This window comes from Grampus griseus (genome assembly GCF_964374135.1).
Source record: "Grampus griseus genome assembly, chromosome: 19".
In the NCBI taxonomy this organism is placed as follows: domain Eukaryota; kingdom Metazoa; phylum Chordata; class Mammalia; order Artiodactyla; family Delphinidae; genus Grampus; species Grampus griseus.
The window spans coordinates 53,592,890-53,619,037 of record NC_139013.1 but is presented as its reverse complement, the minus strand read 5'-3'; the positions used below and the strand labels follow the sequence as shown (position 1 = coordinate 53,619,037).

The 26,148-nt window shown below is 44.0% G+C and overlaps 1 protein-coding gene across 1 annotated transcript in view; it reads right to left on the bottom strand.

Annotated features, from left to right (window-relative positions):
- The window catches only part of CDH13 (cadherin 13), a 1,031,132-nt gene that overhangs the window by 131,200 nt on the left and 873,784 nt on the right, over nt 1-26,148 (bottom strand). The window lies entirely within an intron of this gene.

Sequence of the window (26,148 nt, the reverse complement as noted above, 5' to 3'; positions counted from 1 at the left end):
AACCAAGAGTAGCCTTCGCTCGCCACAATTAGAGAAAGCTTGCGTCCAGACACAAAGACCCAATGCAGCCAAAAATAAACGAAGAACTAAATAAAAATTTATTTAAAAAAAGATGATGAGGGAGCTAATTGCTTGGCATTATTGATCAGAAGGGAAATCTATTGTATCGAATGATGCAAACACCTTGGGTTTACTTAGTAGAAATAAAATGTGTTAAGTTAACGAAATCAGGAGACAGTGGACCATGCAAGGGGCACATGTGAAGGCAGAGCTGAGATAAAGAGGAGATTACAGACTCTTTAAGGGTCGAGATTGCAGGAGCCAAGGACACAGATGGAGTTCACCAAGCTGCTGTGTGTGAGGGGCTGGGAGTGCGGGGCTGACCCTGCGGGTGACGCTCCCAGTTGCCTGGGTAGAGCCCTCTCCCCAGGTTAAAGGTATAAAAATAGAGACAGGCCAGTGAGAATTCAGCAAGTGGTCTCTAGGGGTGGAGCATCTTCCTGCTGGGCTTCCACTCAGAGCAGGGGTCAGGTAGAGTGTGTGGGCGGTGGGGGGCTGTGCAGGGTACAAAGGATAAGACCATGAGGGGCTCAGCTTGAATCACACATAAAGGCTGTGGAACCTCTGGGATGCTGCTGACATGCTCGAAATGACCACTCATGGAAGTAAACCAAGAAGGTGCGATACCCTGTGTCTCGTTCATTCCAGCTGAAAGGAACCTTAGCTGGGAGACAGAGGAACCCATTCTCCTGAAGCCTTCTGTCAATTGCCTTGAATGGCTAAATATTACGGAGTGTTTCTCTGCCCTTTGCTGTCACTAAGAAAGGCCAAGATCACCCAAAGCAGGTAGCAGAAGCAAAAGGGGAAAAAATAAAAATAACAGTAACAACAGCCTATGTTTACCAAGGGCTTGCTCTGTGCCGGGGATAGGGCTAAACTCCCTACACGTATTATATCATTTGATCCTCACCATAGCCTAAGGAAATAAGGAGCATTATTTCTCTCATTTTACTGATAAGGACAAAGGTACAAATCCTGATGAAACTGCAACATAGTATGCATAATGTGATCCCATCTTTGTAAACAGAAAGTAGGGAAAAGACACCTGTTAAAACATTAACAGCGCTCATCTCTCAGGATAGTGGAGAGATCTGGCAACTTTGTGTATTATATGCTTGTATGATATTTTAAAGGTTTTTAAAATAGTGGAATGAATTATGTTTAAATCAGAAAAAAGTAATTTTGGAGGGGATAAAATGCTATTGAATTCAAAATGAATTTAAAATTAAGTTGTTTTCTAAAATACTTTAGAAAAAGAAAAATAAAGTGGGAAGAATCATTCTACTTGATGCTAAGCTTCACTACATAGCTACAGTAATCAAGACAGTGCAGTACTGGTGGAGGGAGAGACACAGGTCCATGGAACAGAATAGAGAAACCAGAAATAGACCCACACACACATGCCCATAAAATGGGGCTGGAACCACTGCACATCCACAGGTAAATAAAGGACCTCAACTCCAATCTCATACCTTATATAAAAATTAACTCAAAATGAACCATGGATTTAAATGTAAAACATAAAAATATAAAACTTGTAGAAGAAAACACTAATTTGAAGAGATACATGCACCCCAATGTTTATAGCAGCACTATTTACAATAGCCAAGGTATGGAAGCAACCTAAGTGACCATCGAGAGACGAATGTATAAATAAGATACGGTATATATACACAATAGACTACTACTCAGCCATAAAAAGAATGAAATAATGCCATTTGCAGCAATACGGGTGGACCTAGAGATTATCATACTATGTGAAGTAAGTCAGACAGAGAAAGACAAATACTGTATGATATCACTTACATGTGGATCTAAAAAATAAAACAAACTAGTGAATATAACAAAAAAGAAACAGACTCATAGATATAAAGAACAAACTAGAGGTTATGAGAGGGGAGAGGGAAGCAGGGAGGGGCAAGATAGGGACGGGGGTTAGGAGGTATAAACTACTACGTACAAAATAAGTGAGCTACAAGGATATATTGTACAGCATGGGGAATACAGTCAATATTTTATAATAGCTATAATGCAGTATAACATTTAAAAACTGTGAATCACTATGCTGTATACCTGAAGCTTATAGAATCTTGTAAATCAACTATACCGCAATTAAAAAAAAACAGGAGAAAATCTTCAGGACCCATTGCTAGACAAAGAGTTCTCAGAGCTGACATAGAAAGTACAATCTATATTAAAAAAATGATAAATTGAACTTTACCAAAATTAAAAGCATTGTCTTAGTGAAAGACTGTATTAAGAGGATAAAAACATAAACCACAGACTGAAATATTCGCAAGCCATATCTCCGAAGGAGGACTTGTACATGAGCCATGTAAACAACTCTAAACAATCCAATTAGAAAGTGGGCAAAAGGACTTCCCTGGTGGCGCAGTGGTTAAGAACCTTCCTGCCAATGCCGGGGACACGGGTTCAAGCCCTGGTACGGGAAGATCCCACATGCCGTGGAGCACCTAAGCCCATGCACCACAACTACTGAGCCTGCACTCTAGAGCCCGTGAGCCACAACCACTGAGCCCGCATGCCACAACTACTGAAGCCCGTGAGCCTAGAGTGCATGCTCCGCAATAAAAGTCACTTCAATGAGAAGCCCGCGCACCTCAGTGAAGAGTGGCCCCCGCTTGCCACAACTACAGAAAGCCCACGTGAAGCAACAAAGACCCAACACAGCCATAAATAAATAAATAAATAAAATTTAAAAAGTGGCCAAAAGACACAATCAGACATTTCACAGAAGGGAATAAAGATGGCAAATAAGCACATGAAAAGATGCTTAATACCATTCGTCACATAGGGAAATGCAAATTATAATCCTAATGAAATATGGTTAACACCTATCAGAAAGGTTAAAATTAAAAATAGTGATAACAGCAAATTCTGGTGAGGATGTGGGGAACCTGGATTTCTCCGACATCATTGGCAGGAGGAGAAAATAGTGCAGCTCCTCTGGAAGACTGTTCGGCAGTTTCTTATAAAACGAATACGCATTTAACATATGACCCAGCGATCACATTCTTGGGCATTTATCCCAGAAAAACAAAAACTTACGTCCTCACAAAAACCTGTACATGAATGTTCATAGCAGCTTTACCCGCAATAGCTCCAAACTAGAAACAAGCCAAATGTCCCTCACTAGGTGAACGGTTAAACAACCTCCAGTGCATCCACACCATGGAATACTACTCAGGTAATAAAAAGGAGCAACTATAGATACATGCAACTACTCCCATGGCTCTCAAGGGCATTACACTAAGTGAAAAAAATCAGTCTTAAAGAGTTACTGATTGTATGATTCCATTTATGTACCGTCCTTGAAATGACAAAACTATAGTGGTGGAGAACAGATTGGTGGTGCCTGGGGACAAGGCCGGATGTCGGGGGAAGGTAAGGTGGGTACGGCTATTAAGGGGTACCAAGAGTAGCCCTTTGTAGTGATGAAGGAGTCCTGTATCCTGATGGTGGTGGTCGTTATACAAATCTCTACATGTGATCAAATGCATAGAGCCACATACACACACACACACACACACACACACACACACACACACACGGGTGGAAACTGAATCAGGTCTGGTTGACGGTACCGCGCCCATGTCCACCTCCTGGTCTTGCTATTGTTCTACACTGACAGGAGATGTTACCACTGGGGAAGCTGAATGAAGGGGTCAATGGGCTCTAGGTACCATTTCTGCAACTTCCTGCATGTCTGTAATTTAAAAATGAAAAGTTAGAAAAGATTAAGTTACCTTTCTATGTAAGCCTGAAATTATGCATTTGGGGCTACATGGCTGATTTTACTGTTAATTTGGAGGGGGATCAACTTGTTCATGGTGGAATCCACTTTGCAGTTGGGCTCCCATACACTGTACCAGGCCCAGACCTCTGATTCAAATGCACCCCATTTTGACAGGAAATAGTTTTTTTGGCGAGAGAGAGAGAGAGAGAGAGAGAGAGAGAGAGAGAGAGAGAGAGGAAGCGCCACAGAAAGCCAATGTGCTCCTCCTATGAGCAAGCAACTCAGCAAGATACCATTTTCCCTCTGAGTAAGAAAGATCGTAATAGAAGTGAAACGAAATCTTTCAATGGAGAAATGAACCCCTATAAGAAAACACTCCATGCAACATTAAAACAAACTCTTTCCTAATCTGGTTAACTCGGCCTTTGTGCTGATTTAGCTAATAGAGTGGTGAGGACTGTCGAAAGATGGTACATCAACATGTTCAAAGCAATACTTCTCAGATACGCTTTTCAACACTGAGTAAGGAGAAAGGATGTTTTTCAACACCCTGAACCAACATACACAATGGGACAATTCTGGGGTTCTTAGCCAATAAAATTACTCTTGGTGCAGCCTTTGTTCATCCAAGAGTGATGGGATTTCTCTAAGGCTCAGTAATGTGGGTTCAAAGGTGACAAAACATTACCATCCATGGCTGATCTTGAGGATAATTTCTTTCTTTTTTTAAAATAAATTTTATTATTTATTTATGGCTGCATTGGGTCTTCGTTGCTGCACGTGGGCTTACGCAGGCTACTCTTCGTTGTGGTGCGCGTGCTTCTCACTGCGGTGGCTTCTCTTGTTGCGGAGCATGGGCTCTAGGTGCGCGGGCTCAGTAGTTGTGGCACACAGGCTTAGTTGCTCCGCGGCACGTGGGATCTTCCCGGACCAGGGCTCGAACCCGTGTCCCCTGCATTGCCAGGCGGACTCTTAACCGCTGCGCCACCAGGGAAGCTGGAGGATAATTTCTAATTTGTCTGACACCAGCTCCTTGGTGGACCAGCTGTAATCTCGGCATGTTACCTAACCTTGCTAACCTGTCCTGCACAGAGGTGCTGGTCACGTCCCCAACATCTCCATTTTACAGGGGAGGAGGCTGAGGCCAAAAGAATTAAGGAACCCATATAATATCTAAGAGCTGGCAAATGACGGAGATGGGACTGAAGCTAAGAGTCATCCGATTTTAGCATGTGACCAATCTCCGCACATCACTCTACCCTGCCTTGTGGATACAAGCACTCAGAATCAAAACTGGGATTTTGGGCATAATAAAAAGGGTCCTTCTAGTCAAACCAACTGTGTGAACAGAGAGACAACTGGGAACCAGGCAAATGAAGCCCCTTCCCCACCTCGTTGTCTCCTCCTTGGCTTCTATCTTCTGACACAGAACGGGGTCATTATTTTTAAAAATCCTGTACTCTCCATCACTTTGCTGTCAGTGGCATTTGCTTCCTTGCTGGAATTTCAAAACCCCAAAGCAGACTTTTCATGTGGACAGTTTATCTTATTACTCTGCCCAGTTGGTGAATGATACTCTTAAATCTTTTTTGGGTGTCTAGGGTCCATGACCCTGACACATGGTTTTGTCAAGCGAAGACGAAAGAATTGCCTGGGGCCCCATGTCCCCCAACAGCCTACAAACTCATTGGTGGCAACACGGCTGCTTTAATCAGGGGGCTACTGACAGCGTACACGGATAGAGCTCTGCCGGGAGCTGTTACAGGTCACCAAGGCCGGCTCCCCTCAACAATATTTTAATGTGTGAACACTAACAAATGGCACTCCAGTGGCTCCTGAGAAGCCATCTTGCTGGCCCCTCCTGATGTGACTTTCTTTCCTCTTTCCTTCCCTCTGTTACCGCTCTTTGGGGAGCTTGCCCTGTTGACACTGTCCACGTGAAGCTGCATCTCTGCTAAATCAAAGACCTCCATCATTTTTATGCTGGTCTTCCAGACACCAGAAGAAGCTACCTTTCCCCCATCGAAATGTTACATGGGAGAAAGACAAGCCATGTTTGACATTACAGCATGGTCATAGAGCTCAAGCAAATGAAGTTAACAGGGTGTTTTTCTCCAGGCAACGGGGCCACAGAAACAAACAAACAAACCCACTCAGAATCTTATTAAAGCCCTAAACCCAAGATGCATTTATGGATGCAGGGCAGATTTCCATGCCAACCTAGAAACTCAGGTAAGTTTTACTGCCCAGTTATGGCAGAATTTCATAAATAGAATTCTTCAGGGAGCAGACTTTTGTCAGATAGCCTGAGGGCTTCATTCTGTATCCTTTCCAACCTACACTCATTGATTGCATTTGCTGGCTACAAAATGCCTTCCTTAAGTTTCCCTTGAACCATGCCGGCAAACTCAAGACTGAGGACAGTGGGTGAGGGAGTGCTCTGTACTTTCAGCCCAACTGTTACGGGGGCAGGAATACATCTCTGGGATGCTATAATCATCACAATGGCCCCTTTACTGAGCCACACGCTGGGCACTATGCTTGCCACATATTATTGGCCTTGACATTGAAATGCTCTACTTTATTTAACACTTATTACAAGGTGGGTACATTTATCTCCATTTTACTCCTAAATAAAGCAGATCTCAGAGACGTTAAGTAATACGTCTAAGCTCACACAGCCAGGAAAATGGCAGTGCAGGGACCTAAAGTAGATATGAGATCAACACGTTAGTCTTCCGAGCTTGGCTACATGTCCATTAACACGAGATGCATCTGTTATCTGCCTCCTGCTGCCAGTCGGACAACAGGCAGTGCATGGGAAATAAGGGTGATCTGAGGGTGCTAAAAAAGATAGAAGCTAAAATATATTTTGGTTACTGACACTGTCAGCAGACTAGCAGACTGCCTTGTCTAACTCAACGGAGTCAAGGTGTGTTGCAAAGCCCCTTCCTTCTGCATCTAAAGTGTCAGCTCATGTGACTCGGCTTGTCAATCTTCTACATAGATGGTTGGGGAGTTTTCCAATTGGATGCTGGTTGTTCCACTGCCTTGCTCGCATTGAATAGCCCTGAAGAGATGGGATTTAAATTGTACCGAGGATATTAGTCTAAAGCGAATGAAGTGGAGAGTAGACTTCTCGTTTATGTCCCCAGAGTGATAAATGAAGGACCGTAACTTTTTTTCTAAGGAAAAGAAAATGGGAACTCAACGTGGATTTCAGACACATGAGAAATAGCTTATGAATTTAGATGATAGCTTGGTAGAAATAAATCGTACATCTGTTCGTTCATTTTAATAAAGTGGAGAGATGGCACACTGCTGAAGCCCTTGGACAACCCTGGGTTTTTAAAATTATGGTCCTGTAATAGTAGCCTTAAAATTTGTAATACAGCCAGTGGTTTCTGAATTGGAAGGAAAATTCATTTATAAAATGAAAGTTCAGACTTTGGAATGTAAATGGGAAAATGCAATTTTTCTTGGCCACATATGAATTAGTCCTGGGAGGGTTCTGCAGCATCTTGACTATAAAATATGTATTTTTCAATCTTATGAGAAAGTTTTCAGACTGCTGACAAAACTTCTTTGGGCAATCTCTATTTAGGTAAAGTGTTCAGGTCGAAACATACGGTTAACCGGCTTTGTTATTTTTGCCTTGAACTTGGTGCTTCGTGTACAAGGGCAATTGTAGATTAATATTTCCATTTGAAATGAGTCTAGCCTGTTACAAATACAAAAATCATTTTTACTCAGTAGTAGAAACATAAGGAAGAGAACTTTTATAGACCAGCAATTACCAGTTGCCATGAAATTTTACTCATTCAACAAATAGTATTGAGTTTCTTATTACATGTGAGCCCTATGCTTGATATTGGGGAAATACAACAATCCTGATTGTAGGTTTCCTGCTGACTTTAAAACCTAGAAGTGTTGGGGCTTCCCTGGTGGTGCAGTGGTTGAGAATCTGCCTGCTAATGCAGGGGACACGGGTTGGAGCCCTGGTCTGGGAGGATCCCACATGCCGCGGAGCAACTAGGCCCATGAGCCACAACTACTGAGCCTGCATGTCTGGAGCCTGTGCTCCGCAACAAGAGAGGCCGTGATAGTGAGAGGCCCGTGCACCGCGATGAAGAGTGGCCCCCGCTTGCCACAACTAGAGAAAGCCCTCGCACAGAAACGAAAGCCCAACACAGCAAAAATAAATAAATTAATTAAAAACAAAACCAACAACAACAACAACAAAAAGTACCAGTGCCACCGTGCATGTGAGGATTAAATTAGTCAATGCTTTAAAAAAAAAACAGAGGAGAAGGCGGAAGATGGCGGAAGAGTAAGACGCGGAGATCACCTTCCTCCCCACAGATACACCAGAAATACATCTACACGTGGAACAACTCCTACAGAACACCTACTGAAAGCTGGCAGAAGACCTCAGACCTCCCAAAAGGCAAGAAACTCCCCACGTACCTGGGTAGGGCAAAAGAAAAAACAGAGACAAAAGAATAGGGACGGCACCTGCACCAGTGGGAGGGAGCTGTGAAGGAGGAAAAGTTTCCACACTCTAGGAAGCCCCTTCGCGGGCGGAGACTGCGGGAGGCGGAGGGGGGAGCTTCGAAGCTGCGGAGGAGTGCACAGCAACGGGTGCGGAGGGCAAAGCGGGGAGATTCCCGCTCAGAGGATCGGTGCCGACCGGCACTCACCAGCCCGAGAGGCTTGTCTGCTCACCCGCCAGGGCGGGCGGGGCTGCGAGCTGACGCCGGAGCGCAGGGAGAGGACTGGGGTTGGCGGCTTGAACATAGCCTGAAGGGGTTAGTGCACCACAGCTAGCCGGGAGGGAGTCCGGGGAAAAGCCTGCACTTGCAGAAGAGGCAGGAGACTTTTCCTTCCCTCTTTGTTTCCTGGGGCGTGAGGAGAGGGGTTTAAGAACGCTGCTTAAAGAAACTCCAGAGACGGGCGCGAGCCGCGGCTGAAAGCGCGGACCCCAGAGACGGGCGCGAGCCGCGGCTGAAAGCGCGGACCCCAGAGACGGGCGCGAGCCGCGGCTGAAAGCGCGGAATCCAGAGACGGGCGCGAGCCGCGGCTGAAAGCGCGGACCCCAGAGACGGGCGCGAGCCGCGGCTGAAAGCGCGGAATCCAGAGACGGGCGCGAGCCGCGGCTGAAAGCGCGGACGCCAGAGACGGGCGCGAGCCGCGGCTGAAAGCGCGGACCCCAGAGACGGGCGCGAGCCGCGGCTGAAAGCGCGGAATCCAGAGACGGGCGCGAGCCGCGGCTGAAAGCGCGGACCCCAGAGACGGGCGCGAGCCGCGGCTGAAAGCGCGGAATCCAGAGACGGGCGCGAGCCGCGGCTGAAAGCGCGGACGCCAGAGACGGGCGCGAGCCGCGGCTGAAAGCGCGGACCCCAGAGACGGGCGCGAGCCGCGGCTAAAAGCGCGGACCCCAGAGGCGGGCGGGAGACGTTAAGGCTGCTGCTGCCGCCACCGAGGGGCCCGTGTGCGAGCACAGGTCACTCTCCACACCCCTCTTCCGCGGAGCCTGTGCAGCCCGCCACTGCCGGGTTCCCGGGATCCAGGGACAACTTCCCCGGGAGAGCGCACAGCGCGCCTCAGGCTGGTGCAAAGTCACGCCGGCCTTTGCCACCGCAGGCCCGCCCCGCACTCTGTGCCCCTCCGTCCCCGCCGGCCTGAGTGCGCCAGAGCCCCCAATCAGCGGCTCTTTTAACCCCATCCTGTCTGAGCAAAAAACAGACGCCCTCCAGCGATCTACACGCAGTGGCAGGGCCAAATCCAAAACTTAGCCCTGGGAGCTGTGAGAACAAAGAAGAGAAAGGGAAATCTCTCCCAGCAGCCTCAGAAGCAGCGGATTAAAGCTCCACAATCAACTTGATGTACCCTGCATCTGTGGAATACCTGAACAGACAACCAATCATCCCAAATTAAGGAAGTGGACTTTAGGAGCAAGATCTATGATTTTTTCCCCTTTCCTCTTTTTGTGAATGTGTATGTGTATGCTTCTGTGTGAGATCTTGTCTGTATAGTCTTGCTTCCACCATTTGTCCTAGGGTTCTATCCGTCCATGTTTTTTTTAAATTATTTTTCTTAATAATTAATTTTAATAACCTTATTATACTTTACCTTCGTTCTTTCTTTCTTTCTTTCCGTCCTTCCTTCCCTCCTTTAGACAACGAATCATCCCAAATTGAGGAGGTGGTCTCTGACAGCAAGATTTAGGATTTTTCCCCATTTACCTCTTTTAGTGAGGGTGTATGTGTATGCTTCTGTGTAAGATTTTGTCTGTATAGCTTTGCTTCCAACATTTGTCCTAAGGTTCTTTCCGTCCCTTTTTTTTTTTTCTAAATAAGAAGTTTTTAATTCAATAACTTTATTATACTTTATTTTATTTTTACTGTATCTTCTTTCTTTGTCTTTTTTCCTTCTTTCCCTCCTTCCTTCCCCCCTCCCTCCCTCCCTCCTTTCTTTCCTTCTTGCCTTCTTTCCTTCTTTGCTTCTTTCTTTCTTTCTTCCTTCCTTCCTACCCTCCTTTCCTTCTTTCTTTCCTCATACTTCTACTAATTCCCTCTACTTTTTCTCCCTTTTATCCTGAGCCTGTGGATGAAAAGCTTTTGGTGCTCCAGCCAGGAGGCAGGGCTCTGCCTCTGAGGTAGGACAACCAACTTCAGGACACTGATCAACAAGAGACCTCCCAGCTCCACATAATATCAAACGGCGAAAATCTCCCAGAGACCTCCATCTTAACACCAGCACCCAGCTTCACTCAACGACCAGCAAGCCACAGTGCTGGAAAACCTATGCCAAACAACTAGCAAAACAGGAACACAACCCCACCCATTAGCAGAGAGGCTGCCTAAAATCATAATAAGGCCACAGACACCCCCAAACACACCACCAGACGTGAACCTGCCCACTAGAGAGACAAGATCCAGCCTCATCCACCACAACACAGGCACTAGCCCCCTCCACCAGGAAGCCTACACAACCCACTGAACCAACCTTAGCCACTGGAGACAGACATCAAAACCAGGAGGAACTACAAACCTGCAGCCTGCAAAAAGGAGACCCCAAACACAGTAAGATAAGCAAAATGAGAAGACAGAAAAACACACAGCAGATAAAGGAGCAAGATAAAAATGCACCAGACCTAACAAATGAAGAGGAAATAGGCAGTCTACCTGAAAGAGAATTCAGAATAATGATAGTAAGGTTGATCCGAAATCTTGGAGATAGAATGGACAATAGATTGGACAAAATGCAAGAATCAGTTAACAAGGACCTAGAAGAACTAAAGATGAAACAAGCAACGATGAACAACACAATAAATGAAATTAAAAGTACTCTAGATGGGATCAATAGCAGAATAACTGAGGCAGAAGAACGGATAAGTGACCTGGAAGATAAAATAGTGGAAATAACTACTGCAGAGCAGAATAAAGAAAAAAGAATGAAAAGAACTGAGGACAGTCTCAGAGACCTCTGGGACAACATTAAACGCACCAACATTCGAATTATAGGGGTTCCAGAAGAAGAAGAGAAAAAGAAAGGGACTGAGAAAATATTTGAAGAGATTATAGTTGAAAACTTCCCTAATATGGGAAAGGAAATAGTTAATCAAGTCCAGGAAGCACAGAGAGTCCCATACAAGATAAATACAAGGAGAAATACGCCAAGACACATATTAATCAAACTGTCAAAAATTAAATACAAAGAAAGCATATTAAAAGCAGCAAGGGAAAAACAACAAATAACACATAAGGGAATCCCCATAAGGTTAACAGCTGATCTCTCAGCAGAAACCCTACAAGCCAGAAGGGAGTGGCAGGACATACTGAAAGTGATGAAGGAGAAAAACATGCAGCCAAGACTACTCTACCCAGCAAGGATCTCATTCAGATCTGATGGAGAAATTAAAACCTTTACAGACAAGCAAAAGCTGAGAGAGTTCAGCACCACCAAACCAGCTTTACAACAAATGCTAAAGGATCTTCTCTAGGCAAGAAACACAAGAGAAGGAAAAGACCTATAATAACGAACCCAAAACAATTTAGAAAATGGGAATAGGAACATACATATCGATAATTACCTTAAATGTAAATGGACTAAATGCTCCCACCAAAAGACACAGATTAGCTGAATGGATACAAAAACAAGACCCTTATATATGCTGTCTACAAGAGACCCACTTCAGACCTAGAGACACATACAGACTGAAAGTAAGGGGATGGAAAAAGATATTCCATGCAAATGGAAGCCAAAAGAAAGCTGGAGTAGCAATTCTCATATCAGACAAAATAGACTTTAAAATAAGGACTATTAAAAGAGACAAAGAAGGACACTACATAATGATCAAGGGATCGATCCAAGAAGAAGATATAACAATTGTAAATATTTATGCACCCAACATAGGAGCACCTCAATACATTAGGCAAATACTAACAGCCATAAAAGGGGAAATCAACAGTAACACATTCATAGTAGGGGACTTAAACACCCCACTTTCACCCATGGACAGATCATCCAAAATGAAAATAAATAAGGAAACACAAGCTTTAAATGATACATTAAACAAGATGGACTTAATTGATATTTATAGGACACTCCATCCAAAAACAACAGAATACACATTTTTCTCAAGTGCTCATGGAACATTCTCCAGGATAGATCATATCTTAGGTCACAAATCAAGCCTTGGTAAATTTAAGAAAATTGAAATTGTATCAAGTATCTTTTCTGACCACAACGCCATGAGACTAGATATCAATTACAGGAAAAGATCTGTAAAAAATACAAACACATGGAGGCTAAACAATACACTACTTAATAATGAAGAGATCACTGAAGAAATCAAAGAGGAAATCAAAAAATACCTAGAAACAAATGACAATGGAGACACAACGACCCAAAACCTGTGGGATGCAGCAAAAGCAGTTCTAAGGGGGAAGTTTATAGTAATACAAGCCCACCTTAAGAAGCAGGAAACATCTCGAATAAACAACCTAACCTTGCACCTCAAGCAATTAGAGAAAGAAGAACAAAAAAAACCCAAAGCTAGCAGAAGGAAAGAAATCATAAAAATCAGATCAGAAATAAATGAAAAAGAAATGAAGGAAACAATAGCAAAGATCAATAAAACTAAAAGCTGGTTCTTTGAGAAGATAAACAAAATAGATAAACCACTAGCCAGACTCATCAAGAAAAAAAGGGAGAAGACTCAAATCAATAGAATTAGAAATGAAAAAGGAGAGGTAACAACTGACACTGCAGAGATAAAAGAGATCATGAGAGATTACTACAAGCAACTCTATGCCAATAAAATGGACAATCTGGAAGAAATGGACAAATTCTTAGAAATGCACAACCTGCCGAGACTGAATCAGGAAGAAATAGAAAATATGAACAGACCCATCACAAGCACTGAAATTGAAACTGTGATTAAAAATCTTCCAACAAAGAAAAGCCCAGGACCAGATGGCTTCACAGGCGAATTCTATCAAACATTTAGAGCAGAGCTAACACCTATCCTTCTCAAACTCTTCCAAAATATAGCAGAGGGAGGACCACTCCCTAACTCCTTCTACGAGGCCACCATCACCTTGATACCAAAACCAGACAAGGATGTCACAAAGAAAGAAAACTACAGGCCAATATCACTGATGAACATAGATGCAAAAATCCTCAACAAAATACTAGCAAACAGAATCCAACAGCACATTAAAAGGATCATACACCATGATCAAGTGGGGTTTATTCCAGGAATGCAAGGATTCTTCAATATACGCAAATCTATCAATGTGATAAACCATATTAACAAATTGAAGGAGAAAAACCATATGATCATCTCAATAGATGCAGAGAAAGCTTTTGACAAAATTCAACACCCATTTATGATAAAAACCCTGCAGAAAGTAGGCATAGAGGGAACTTTCCTCAACATAATAAAGGCCATATATGACAAGCCCACAGCAAACATCATGCTCAATGGTGAAAAACTGAAAGCATTTCCACTAAGATCAGGAACAAGACAAGGTTGCCCACTCTCACCACTATTATTCAACATTGTTTTGGAAGTTTTAGCCACAGCAATCAGAGAAGAAAAGGAAATAAAAGGAATCCAAATTGGAAAAGAAGAAGTAAAGCTGTCACTGTTTGCAGATGACATGATCCTATACATAGAGAACCCTAAAGATGCTACCAGAAAACTACTAGAGCTAATCAATGAATTTGGTAAAGTGGCAGGATACAAAATTAATGCACAGAAATCTCTGGCATTCCTATATACTAATGATGAAAAATCTGAAAGTGAAATCAAGAAAACACTCCCATTTACCATTGCAACAAAAAGAATAAAATATCTAGGAATAAACCTACCTAAGGAGACAAAAGACCTGTATGCAGAAAATTATAAGACACTGATGAAAGAAATTAAAGATGATATAAATAGATGGAGAGATATACCATGTTCTTGGATTGGAAGAATCAACATTGTGAAAATGACTCTACTACCCAAAGCAATCTATAGATTCAATGCAATCCCTATCAAACTACCACTGGCATTTTTCACAGAACTAGAACAAAAAATTTCACAATTTGTATGGAAACACAAAAGACCCCGAATAGCCAAAGCAATCTTGAGAACGAAAGAAGGAACTGGAGGAATCAGGCTCCCTGACTTCAGACTATACTACAAAGCTACAGTCATCAAGACGGTATGGTACTGGCACAAAAACAGAAAGATAGATCAATGGAACAGGATAGAAAGCCCAGAGATAAACCCATGCACATATGGACACCTTATCTTTGATAAAGGTGGCAGTAATGTACAATGGAGAAAGGACAGCCTCTTCAATAAGTGGTGCTGGGAAAACTGGACAGGTACATGTAAAAGTATGAGATTAGATCACTCCCTAACACCATACACAAAAATAAGCTCAAAATGGATTAAAGACCTAAATGTAAGGCCAGAAACTATCAAACTCTTAGAGGAAAACATAGGCAGAACACTCTATGACATAAATCAAAGCAAGATCCTTTCTGACCCACCTCCTAGAGTAATGGAAATAAAAACAAAAATAAACAAATGGGACCTAATGAAACTTCAAAGCTTTTGCACAGCAAAGGAAACCAGAAACAAGACCAAAAGACAACCCTCAGAATGGGAGAAAATATTTGCAAATGAAGCAACCGACAAAGGATTAATCTCCAAAATTTACAAGCAGCTCATGCAGCTCAATAACAAGAAAACAAACAACCCAATCCAAAAATGGGCAGAAGACCTAAACAGACATTTCTCCAAAGAAGATATACAGACTGCCAACAAACACATGAAAGAATGCTCAACATCATTAATCATTAGAGAAATGCAAATCAAAAGTACAATGAGATATCATCTCACACCAGTCAGAATGGCCATCATCAAAAAATCTAGAAACAATAAATGCTGGAGAGGGTGTGGAGAAAAGGGAACACTCTTGCACTGCTGGTGGGAATGTGAATTGGTTCAGCCACTATGGAGAACAGTATGGAGGTTCCTTAAAAAACTACAAATAGAACTACCATATGACCCAGCAATCCCACTACTGGGCATATACCCTGAGAAAACCATAATTCAAAAAGAGTCATGTACCAAAATGTTCACTGCAGCTCTATTTACAATAGCCCGGAGATGGAAACAACCTAAGTGCCCATCATCGGATGAATGGATAAAAAAGATGTGGCACATATATACAATGGAATATTACTCAGCCATAAAAAGAGACGAAATTGAGCTATTTGTAATGAGGTGGATAGACCTAGAGTCTGTCATACAGAGTGAAGTAAGTCAGAAAGAAAAAGACAAATACCGTATGCTAACACATATATATGGAATTTAAGAAAAAAATGTCATGAAGAACCTAGGGGTAAAGCAGGAATAAAGACGCAGACCTCTTAGAGAACGGACTTGAGGTTATGGGGAGGGGGAAGGGTGAGCTGTGACAGGGCGAGAGAGAGTCATGGGCATATACACACTAACAAACGCAGTAAGGTAGATAGCTAGTGGGAAGCAGCCGCATGGCACAGGGATATTGGCTCGGTGCTTTGTGACAGCCTGGAGGGGTGGGATGGGGAGGGTGGGAGGGAGGGAGACGCAACAGGGAAGACATATGGGAACATATGTTTATGTATGACTGATTCACTTTGTTATAAAGCAGAAACTAACACACCATTGTAAAGCAATTATACCCCAATAAAGATGTTAAAAAAAAAAAAATAATAATAAAAAAAAAAAAACCTAGAAGTGTTATTAAAATTTCTCCAGAAATGGGTATTAAGCCCATAGAAAGCTTTTTTTTTTTATTTATTTTTTTAACATCTTTATTGGAGTATAATTGCTTTACAATGGTATGTTAGTTTCAGCTTCACAACAAAATGAATCAGTTATATATATACATATGTTCCCATATCTCTTCCCGCTTGCGTCTCCCTCCCTCCCACCCTCCCTATCCCACCCCTCCAGGCGGTCACAAAGCACCGAGCTGATCTCCCTGTGCTACAGCCACTGTGGAGAACACTATGGAGGTTCCTTAAAAAGCTACAAATAGAACTACCATATGACCCAGCAATCCCACTACTGGGCATATACCCTGAGAAAACCATAATTCAAAAAGAGTCATGTACCAAAATGTTCATTGCAGCTCTATTTACAATAGCCCAGAGATGGAAACAACCTAAGTGTCCATCATCGGATGAATGGATAAAGAAGATGTGGCACATATATACAATGGAATATTACTCAGCCATAAAAAGAGACGAAATTGAGCTATTTGTAATGAGGTGCATAGACCTAGAGTCTGTCATACAGAGTGAAGTAAGTTAGAAAGCTTTTTGACAGAATAAGCAATTTCAATTTTATTTCACAAATCAGCTTCTCAAGTTTTCAGGTGGGAAAGAAGTACAAATAAACTGGTCGTATTGACTGGCCATAGATAACACAGGCCCAGCTAGGAAAACCCCCAGACCACCTTGAATATATTTCATTTGCCTCCTAATCAAATACTGAATGGATATAGATGACACACTTTAGCCCATAACCTTGTAGATTAAAAAATACAGACTGCAGAGGCTGTTTAGTCTTAGAATTGAGGGCAATTAGTTTTTGTCTTAGGTCAGTTTTTGCCCAAATAGGTAAGATATTCTCCCCGGGTTTGTGGGAATCTAGACTGTATCTCAGGAAGTCACATGGATAAGGGGTATAGGGTGTGGCTTACCAGTGGAGACAGAACAGAGATGGGACAAAGGCAAAAAAATAAATGTCCACTTTCCTCACAGGCAGGACTATGCGGTAAGTACTGGCCAGATGCAGGAAGATAAAGGCCCCAGGGAGTTTTGCAATTAACAAGTTTTTTAACCAATGCCTAGAATTGGAACTAGTCCTGTCAGAGGGCTCCTGGGAATTGTTTTTATACATCTATGCTGACCTACATCTACTCTGTCAGGCTGCATTTCTGGAAGTGCATTTACTGGACCAATGAATAGGAAAGGTTTTAAAGGTTTTTGATAGTGTCTGGATGAAGGGTCTACTCTTGAGCATGGCTCTGCCGCCTCCTCCGACGGGACCTATTTCGAATTGGAAACAGGGGACAAAGCCAACTGCTGAGAAAGAGAGATGGGACAAAAGAGAGATCAGAGAGGTTGAGGTCAGCCGCCAAGCAAGTAGCAAAAGGGGTGTTATGAGTTAAACAGAAAGAATGGAAGACCCCTCCACTCCCACCCAGGTTAGGAAACCATGTTTATGACTTGCATTCAAAAATCATCTATTGACTCACTCACTTTTAAATTTCCCTGATCACAGTGCCTGGCTCATAGGAGGTGCTTAATTAATACTCATGGAACACCTGAGTGTCAACTACATCCTAAGCACTTTCAGATTCCTCATCCTGGTATTTATCCCTCACAATATTCCAGCAACACAATTATAACTGCATTATTCACAGGAAGTCGCCAGGGCGGCTCCGTGTCTTAACATGTCCAGATGGCTGATGGCTTCCCTGTACTCCTTGGGCCTCTGGCATCAAGTCTGGCCTCAAAACAGTTACAAAGATGAAGAACGTGAAGCAGCCACGTGGTAACGCCAGCGAAAGTAATTTAAAAGCCCCGGAATAAGAAGCAACCGCGTTCCCTGTCATTTCAGCTGGGCAGAGCTGCTCTGAGGGAAAGGCCCTCCTCTCACCTGGCTTTGAGATGCTACATTTTCTGCGCCACCTCACTCATTTGTGTTTGTCTCCTGCTACCCCACGGCTCACCCACAAGCGCAGGCTGACTTTGCCTTCAGATTCACAGGCCCTTGGGCTGAGGTGCCTCCTGGAGAAAGCTCCAGACCTGCCCTCACAAAGCGCAGGGCGCAGATGCACTCGACTCTCCCCAGGTACCAGCAGCTGAGCCGTCCCCTCCCCTTGGGACCGTGGGCCAGTGGTGGTCCAGCTCAGTACTAGGGGATGACACCCCTCACTGTTCTGAAGCAAAAAGGGGGGAGAATATGAGTGGCAGAAATTGCAAAGATAAAAAAAATCATATTTTCTACAGGTTTGAGAGGTAAATACCAAATCCCAGGATGGGCAGAGGAAGTAGACGGCCCCATAACTGTGAAACCAGGTAACAGACCCTGTTAGCCAGTCAGTGGCATGTGGGGTGGGGTTGGAGGGAGATGGAGAGAATGAATCTGCAAAAAATACATAGTGAGGGCCTCTCGCAGTGGTCAGGGTGTGAATGCGCCGTTCTTTAAACATGTGCATGGGGGCTTCAACGCAGAAGCCAATAAACCAATCTGGAAGAATTAAGCCTCTCCCGGGACCGTGGATCTTGGAAGGGAACACAAGGGACTCATCACACACACACATAGACACACAGACACCCACATACACACTCACACGTAAACATACATACACCCCCCCCACATACACACATACACACCACAGACACATACACACTCATACACGCATACACACACACATATACATACACACACAATTTTATTTATATTTAGGTGGGGAAACATGATTAACTTGTACACAGCGGTGTGCTGGTAAATGCTTAACAACTGACTCCGCAGGGGCAAAAAAAAAGCCCTGATTTGTAGCTTGTGTCCCCACCACGGCTGATTCAAGCTACCAACGTGATGTCAAGCACACAAAATTGGGAAAAGAGATGGACTCAGTCAACTTTCGCAAAGCCAGTGCGAGGCGGCCTGGTGCAGCCCTGCTTGTGAACACCAGGCTAAGCTCATTCTCTTTCAAACAGGTTCTGGGTAGACGGAAAATGTAGCTTCGATCTGTGCACAGCCCCTTTTTCAGGGAACAATCCTACCCCACGCCTTGGGGTCACACTGGTGCTGTCAACCACAGGCCTCACTTTTCTTCCTCAGAAATGGGAATGTGACCTTGGGTGGGCCAATCATTTTATCATTCCCTGGCACTCAGTGTCTGGTCTGAGTGACCCTGTGACCCAGTACAACCAATCAAAGCCTTTCTGTGAGATTACTGCTTGGTTCTGGGCAAGAGGGTGTGCATGTCTTCCTTTGTACATAAGCCATGGGGACATAGGCTTATGGTCACCAGAGGCCATCTCACCTGCCATGAGGAGCCTACCAGAGAATAAAGCCAATACAGAGAGACAAGCAGAGCTGAGAGAGGGAGCGACATATAGAGAACATTCTGATGATGCTGTCCGAGCCCTGGAGGCAGCCACATCTGAGGTGAGAAAGCCCTTCAATGCCTTCCCCAGGGATGAGGACCAATGTTCCCCAGGGATGAGGACCAAAGCGTTCCCCAGGGATGAGGACCAATGTTCCCCAGGGATGAGGACCAATGCGTTCCCCAGGGATGAGGACCAAAGCGTTCCCCAGGCATGAGGACCAATGCGTTCCAGGATTTGCTCATGCTGGTTCAAAGTGAGTTTCTGCTTTCAACAACAAAATGAGTACAAGCAAATGATCTTTAACTCTGAGAAATTAAAAGCAGATTTTCTTGAGGAAGACTGAGCCTCTAGTCTCAGTCTTAGTCAAATTGATTTGTGTTTTCAACTTCCCAGAGTTGAAGGAAAAGATATTCTGACCATTTCTATACAAGGCTGCTATAAGCGGTCAGTTCATTTCGCTGGGGTTTGTTGAGGCTTTCCTCTGAGCCCGTCATGTGGGAGGCCAGTGCTTGGCTATTACAAACCAGACAGCTAACTGCTTCTGGCTCTGATATATAGATTTACAGCTCTGAATTGAACCTGTGTTAAACCATGCATCTAGGGGCGATTAGCAAAGGCATCTGCTTCTATTTGCAGAGCTGCCGGGCAAGAGTGCTGTTTGTTGGATTTGATGTAACGCAACAAATATTCTTTGCGCTTCCTCTGTGTACACTGTTCTGTGACTGAAGGGGAAGAAGGTGACAGATGAAGCTGTGTCTGCCCTCAGGGAGCTCCAGTCTGGAGACGGAAGAAATGGATACCTATAATGCTGACCCAACGCATGCTGGGAAGAATGCTGTGATTGAGGCAGGAACAAAACGCTGGTGAAAGAGAGCCGGTTAATTCTGACTGGGAGACCTGAGGGACCTTAAGGGAATGCATGGCTTCCTGAAGTCTGTTAGTGGGGGAGCAGACTCACACAGGGTGGGCCACCTCTCTCACCCATCCTTGTGCGTACACAGTACAGGCTAGCCCCAGCTCCTTCTTTCAGCCCCTCAAAGGCCACGTGCATGCCTCAGGGCATTTACATAAGCTGCATGCTTTGCTCAGAAGGAGCTATCCTAGCACCACCTGCATCACTTCTCTTAGCAAAGCCAAGACTTAAGAGGATGACAAATTACTTTACGACCTCTCCTTTCCAAATCTCCGACCAGGTCTGTTTTCCTTAGGTCATGTTCCCAAAGCTCTCTGAATTCACCTGTGGGAGGCACCCCTCTTGCACTCCTTTAATATCTGTCCTCCCTACTAAGCCACAAGAAGACAAGGGCTTGCCCATCTTCTTTAAGTCTCCAGCCTGCAGCTCACTGCCTCTGTTAGCTAAGCACGCGGTGAGGTCATGAAAGAAAGCTGAGGCCACTTTCAACCCTGCTAACTCAGAACAAGTATATCAAATGCACAAAAGATCTGTGAACTTGAGGAAGCACATTATTTCATTGATGTTCGAGAAACTGCAGTAACGAAAGTTATAAATTTAAAAGATTTAAAAATCGTTATCGGAGATAGCAGACTAGTATAAAAAAGACCCTAGTTAATGAACCAAAGTTTTTCTTGCTTTATAGGCCTTTGCCCGAATTCTCCAGTGAGTAAAACCTGGATTTCAATCGAGATATCTAATAATTAGTGTACCATTATAAGCCACTGACAGCGATACCGGAAGATTCTGAATTAGATATGCACGTGAAGGTATATAAAGTGGAACTGTCAATATCTTTCCAACAACGCTGCTGCATTCAACATAGGTTATTTGATTTGGTTGTTGAGAAACTAACAAAAGGCCAGTGTGTCGGGGGCCTGGCTTCTTTCACTTCTGAATCCCACAGAACTAGAACAATGTGTAAAATCTCAGAAAGCGAGTCTAGCGTAATGGTTGAGACCTGTGCTCTGGAACCAGGCACCTGGAGGTGGCATCCCTGCCCCAGCATACTACAAGCGTGGGCGTGTTTCTAACATTCCCATGACTCAGTTTCATCATCTGTTTGGGGATGGGGATAATAAGAGTACTTATGTCCTAGGGCTGCTATGAGAATTAGATGAGTTAAGATGCCTAAAGCACTTAGTACCTCCCATAGATAAGCACTTAATCACTGTTAGCTTAAAAAAATTGGTTTTCTGGATGAAAACATTTTTTATTTATTCTTTGCTTGTAAGAAATGATTGTTATATTTGCCCACTAGACCTATCAAAATAAAGACACAAGACTACTAATCAAATTCACTGGCAATTAGAAGATCTCTCCTGGGCTTCCCTGATGGCACAGTGGCTAAGAATCTGCCTGCCAATGCAGGGGACACAGGTTCGAGCCCTGGTCCGGGAAGATCCCACATGCCGCAGAGCAACTAAGCCCATGCGCCACAACTACGGAGCCTGCACTCTAGAGCCCACGAGCCACAGCTACTGAGCCCATGCACCACAACTACTGAACCCGTGTGCCTAGAGCCCGTGCTCTGCAACAAGAGAAGCCACGGCAATGAGGAGCCCGCACACTGCAACGAAGAGTAGCCCCTGCTCGTTGCAACTAGAGAAAGCCCGCGCATGGCAACAAAGACCAAACACAGCCAAAAATAAATAAAAAAAATAAATTAAAAATATATATATATTAAAAAATAAATAAAATAAAATATCTCTCTCCTTTTTTTTAATTTGAAGAAATTGTGGAGGGAGAAAGAGTAGCTTACACTCATCCTGGTGAGGCCAGGGGAGAAGTGTGCGTGTGTGTGTGTGTGTGTGTGTGTGTGTGTTGTAGTTGTACCTAGGGCTTGCACTAAACACTGTCCTGATTTGAACAGAGAGGGAGGTGTGGCAACAGGGAGGCAGGAGGTGATGAGGTGATGCTGGAAAAGTTCAGGCAGAACTGAGATTGGAGGTTATAAGCCCTGCATCTTCAGCAGTCCCTGGTGCCCAAGTGTAAATGGAAAAACCAGATGGGTGTTCTCTGAGGAAAAGCCCTGCCAAGGAATGCTGGAGAGCTGACCCGAAGGGCAAGACCATGGAATAGGAACATAACAGCTGTGCCTGAAGTTGGCAGATGTGCTCTGAGAATGGGGTCTACAGACACTGCGCTGGCGAGTCGTTAATGCCGGCATGGTGCAGAAGCAGCTTAGTGCAGGGTTGAGAGCATGGGGCCTAGACTCTGGGCAAGTTCTTCAGCTCTCTGAGCCTCAGTCTCCACACCCATGAAATGGGTATGACAATGAGAGTCTCAGGGTTGGCAGCAGGAGTGAACAGTGGAATGTATGTAAGCCTCTTGGACACTGCCTGGCCCAAAGCAAGTGCTTTCAGATGTTTGCACTGGCTTCTGGATGATGTTTAATGATACAGAGGATGAAGGAGCAGGTCCAGGAGTGCTGGACAGACAGAACTTCTGACAGAATGGCCAGTCTTGCCTTTGATAAAAGCTCATTACATATTTGCTATTACTGATGGAACACCTGCTAAGAGAAGACACCTCTGAATTTGCAAGGAAAAAGGAGGTGCAAAGTTCAGAATCTCAACCTCTAGTTCCCCAGTGATCTGGGGAGGAATCAGCCCGCTTAGCCTCAGCTTTCTTCTCTGCATGGGGGTGAGAACGAGACCCTTTTCACTGGGTTGTCCAGGTTTTAGGTAGGAGAGAGTATGTGGAGTGTGGAAGGGCTTCATAAGCTTAAAAACAACTGTGTAAATGTCCACTAATGCTGGTTCCCTGCTGTTGTTATTTCCAGTTATGTGAAGGATATAGGTGGTGGGTCGTGTGTGACTGGTGGCATCATCGCCAGCAGTCTCTGACCATAGGAACAATGGTATTCCTGAGCAGCATGGGGGCGCCAAGTCTTGGAAGGTCTACCCTTTACTGTGTCCGCCAATGTCTTCCCCCTGCACTTCTGGTGAACCGCCTCCTTGCCTTGCCTGCATGACTGGGCCCAGTCTCACATTCCCCGCCGTCTCTCAGGCTGCTCCAGCCACACTGAACAGCTCTCAGTTCCTCAAGCAAGACATGCTCTTCCCAGCCTCCATGTCTTCACACGGACCCTCTGCATACTCCCACGTCTCACTGGCATGGGCTGAATTTTGTCTCCCCAAAAAGATCTGGTGGAGTCCTAACTGGCAGTATCTCAGAATATGACCTTCTTTGGAAACAGAGGTGACCAAGTTAAAATGAGGTCGCAGGGTGGGCTCCAATCCAATATGACTAGCATTCTTATAAAAATGGGAAAATTATGCACAGACACGCACACAGGGAGAAGGCCGTGTGAAGATGAGGGCAGACGGGTGACGCATCTACAAGCCTATGAGCGCCACAGACTGCCAGCAAACCACTGGAAACGTAAGAAACGGGCATGAGCAAACGCTCCCGCAGAAGGAACCACCCTGCGGATACTTTGATCTTGGACTTCTGGCCTCCAGAACTGTGAGCAGATGAATGCTGTTCAAGCCACACAGTGTGTGATATTTTGTTACAGCAGCCCTAGGACACTAGCACAGTCACTGTAAATGTCACCTCCTCAGTGAGTGTCATGGCGTGTGTACACAATGTGTCCATGTACGGTGATTCCATCTTGTCGCTAGGGACCATATGTAGCTATTTGCTTTGCTGGTCAGTTGTCCCCACTTTAGACCGTAACTTCCTGAGGTCAGGGACCATGTTTGTTAGTCTGGGATGTTGTGCTCACCACACTGCATCCCAGCCTAACACAGTCCCTGGCAAAGAGGAATCATGGAATACACTTCTGATGGATGGGCTGGTGAGTCAGTGAATGCATGAATGAATGCACTTTGGAAGGCAACAGTGTAATGTTACGATATGCAATAGGTACATTCAGTTAAGACAGGCTTCTTGAAGAAGATACTTCTCATAAATTCCTGTCTTCTCAGATCTGGGCAGGTCGACAGCAAAATAAAATGCTGCCTATACTGGGAAAATTGATATTCAGCCTGTTACTAAAACAGATTTTAGTTCGGAAACAAATGAATATATTAAATCAATTCTGGATTATTTTGTTTAATCCCACTTAGAAGAATGAACCCACACAGAACTCTGGGGCTGTGGAATATTTTCTTTCTTGTTTTTAAGTTTGCAGGAAAAGTCGAGTCTGTCTCTACTCTGATGATTCCTTTATGTATAATTTATTAACGTTGAGTTTTCTTTCTTTCTTTTTCTTTTTTTTACTTGACTGGTAGGGAAGTAGATTTAGGGCTCTCTGCAGTTATGCAGATTCGTTTATTCACTTCTGGAAAGGAATTTAACTCCAACCCTCTCGGCTCTCTGCACCACAGAAAAATGATAAACCTTAGGATCCCTCATGACTTTGTGCTACAGTAGGGCCTTGGTTTTTCACCGGCAGCAGTATTTTGTGCCACAATGAGGCTGGCCTGGGATCTGCAATCAGCCTTGAGCAGCCTCCCTCGGCGCTAAAACCAGAGGGTTGGTTGAGGTTCTTTCTAAAGCCCCTTTCAGCAACATCACTCTCTAACTTTTCGATGGCCTCTGTTGCTTATTGTCAAACATTTATAATTTATTCACTCATTTGCACATTATTTGGTTATGTTCCAAAGCTGGGTGCTGGGGCCAGAGCAGGGAACAAAAGAGACAAAGTTCCCTTTTGCGTGGAGCTTACATTCTAATTTGGGGAGACTGAGAATAAGCAAATAAATAACTTAATTGTATGGCACATTAGAAGGTGAATATTATATATTATTAGAATAAAATAAGTGCAAACTAGGATGTGTACATATTAGAAAAGAATAGAATACATAACAGAATATTACATAACGACATATGATGGTGTGCATGCAACACTGTATATAATATGGAACTGCAATAATATTTAATAGTATATTAGAAGCTGAGACACCACAGGTGCTAAAAACAATTTACTGCATGAATAATAATTTCATCTCTAGTTAAACTTTTGATGTTGCCCCTGTGCTGAGTCCTAGAAGCAGTGATGAAAAGGACCTGTCCCTAAATATCAAAGCATCTAAACGATGTTGGGAGACAGGCTCAGTGGTGAGACTCTGCCAGTGGTAGTAAAAAATTGCTTTCATTGTCACTGAGTTGCTGCTGACCCTCTGAGCATAACCAGAGGTTTAGCCAAGGCACAGAATCTGCATAGAGGTTCACACAGAGACAACAGGGATCAATGCATCATGAGTATAATTATGAAAGAACAATTAATGCAATAAATCATGTGGCTATCTGGTCTACCTCTACAAGAGGCTTGAAGAACCAGCCACAAGGTAGATTACAGTTTTTCACTTTAACAAATCCAGACGTTTCGACATCACAAACGCAGTGCATAAGTGACACGCGCATTTTCGACAATGCAAGATTTCTCACCCTGCTGTCTTTGAACAATTAAGTCTGGGAAAGCACACACTACCCTTTTCCTTAGCGGGAAAACTCTTGTTTGGATGATGGCGTCTATTTATAGAGCACTGCTTACATTTGAACAAATGTTTCACTTCACTCTCTTTTAGTCGAGAAATCCAGCTGTAGACCTGCTGTTTCAAGTACCTCTGAAATTTGAACACTAGGAGATTTAGTTGATGATTTCGTGTTTTTCTACGACCTTGGTGCAAAGAAAGCAATGAACTCACCCCTTCCAAGTGAAGATAAATGGGGAACGTGGGTGTTG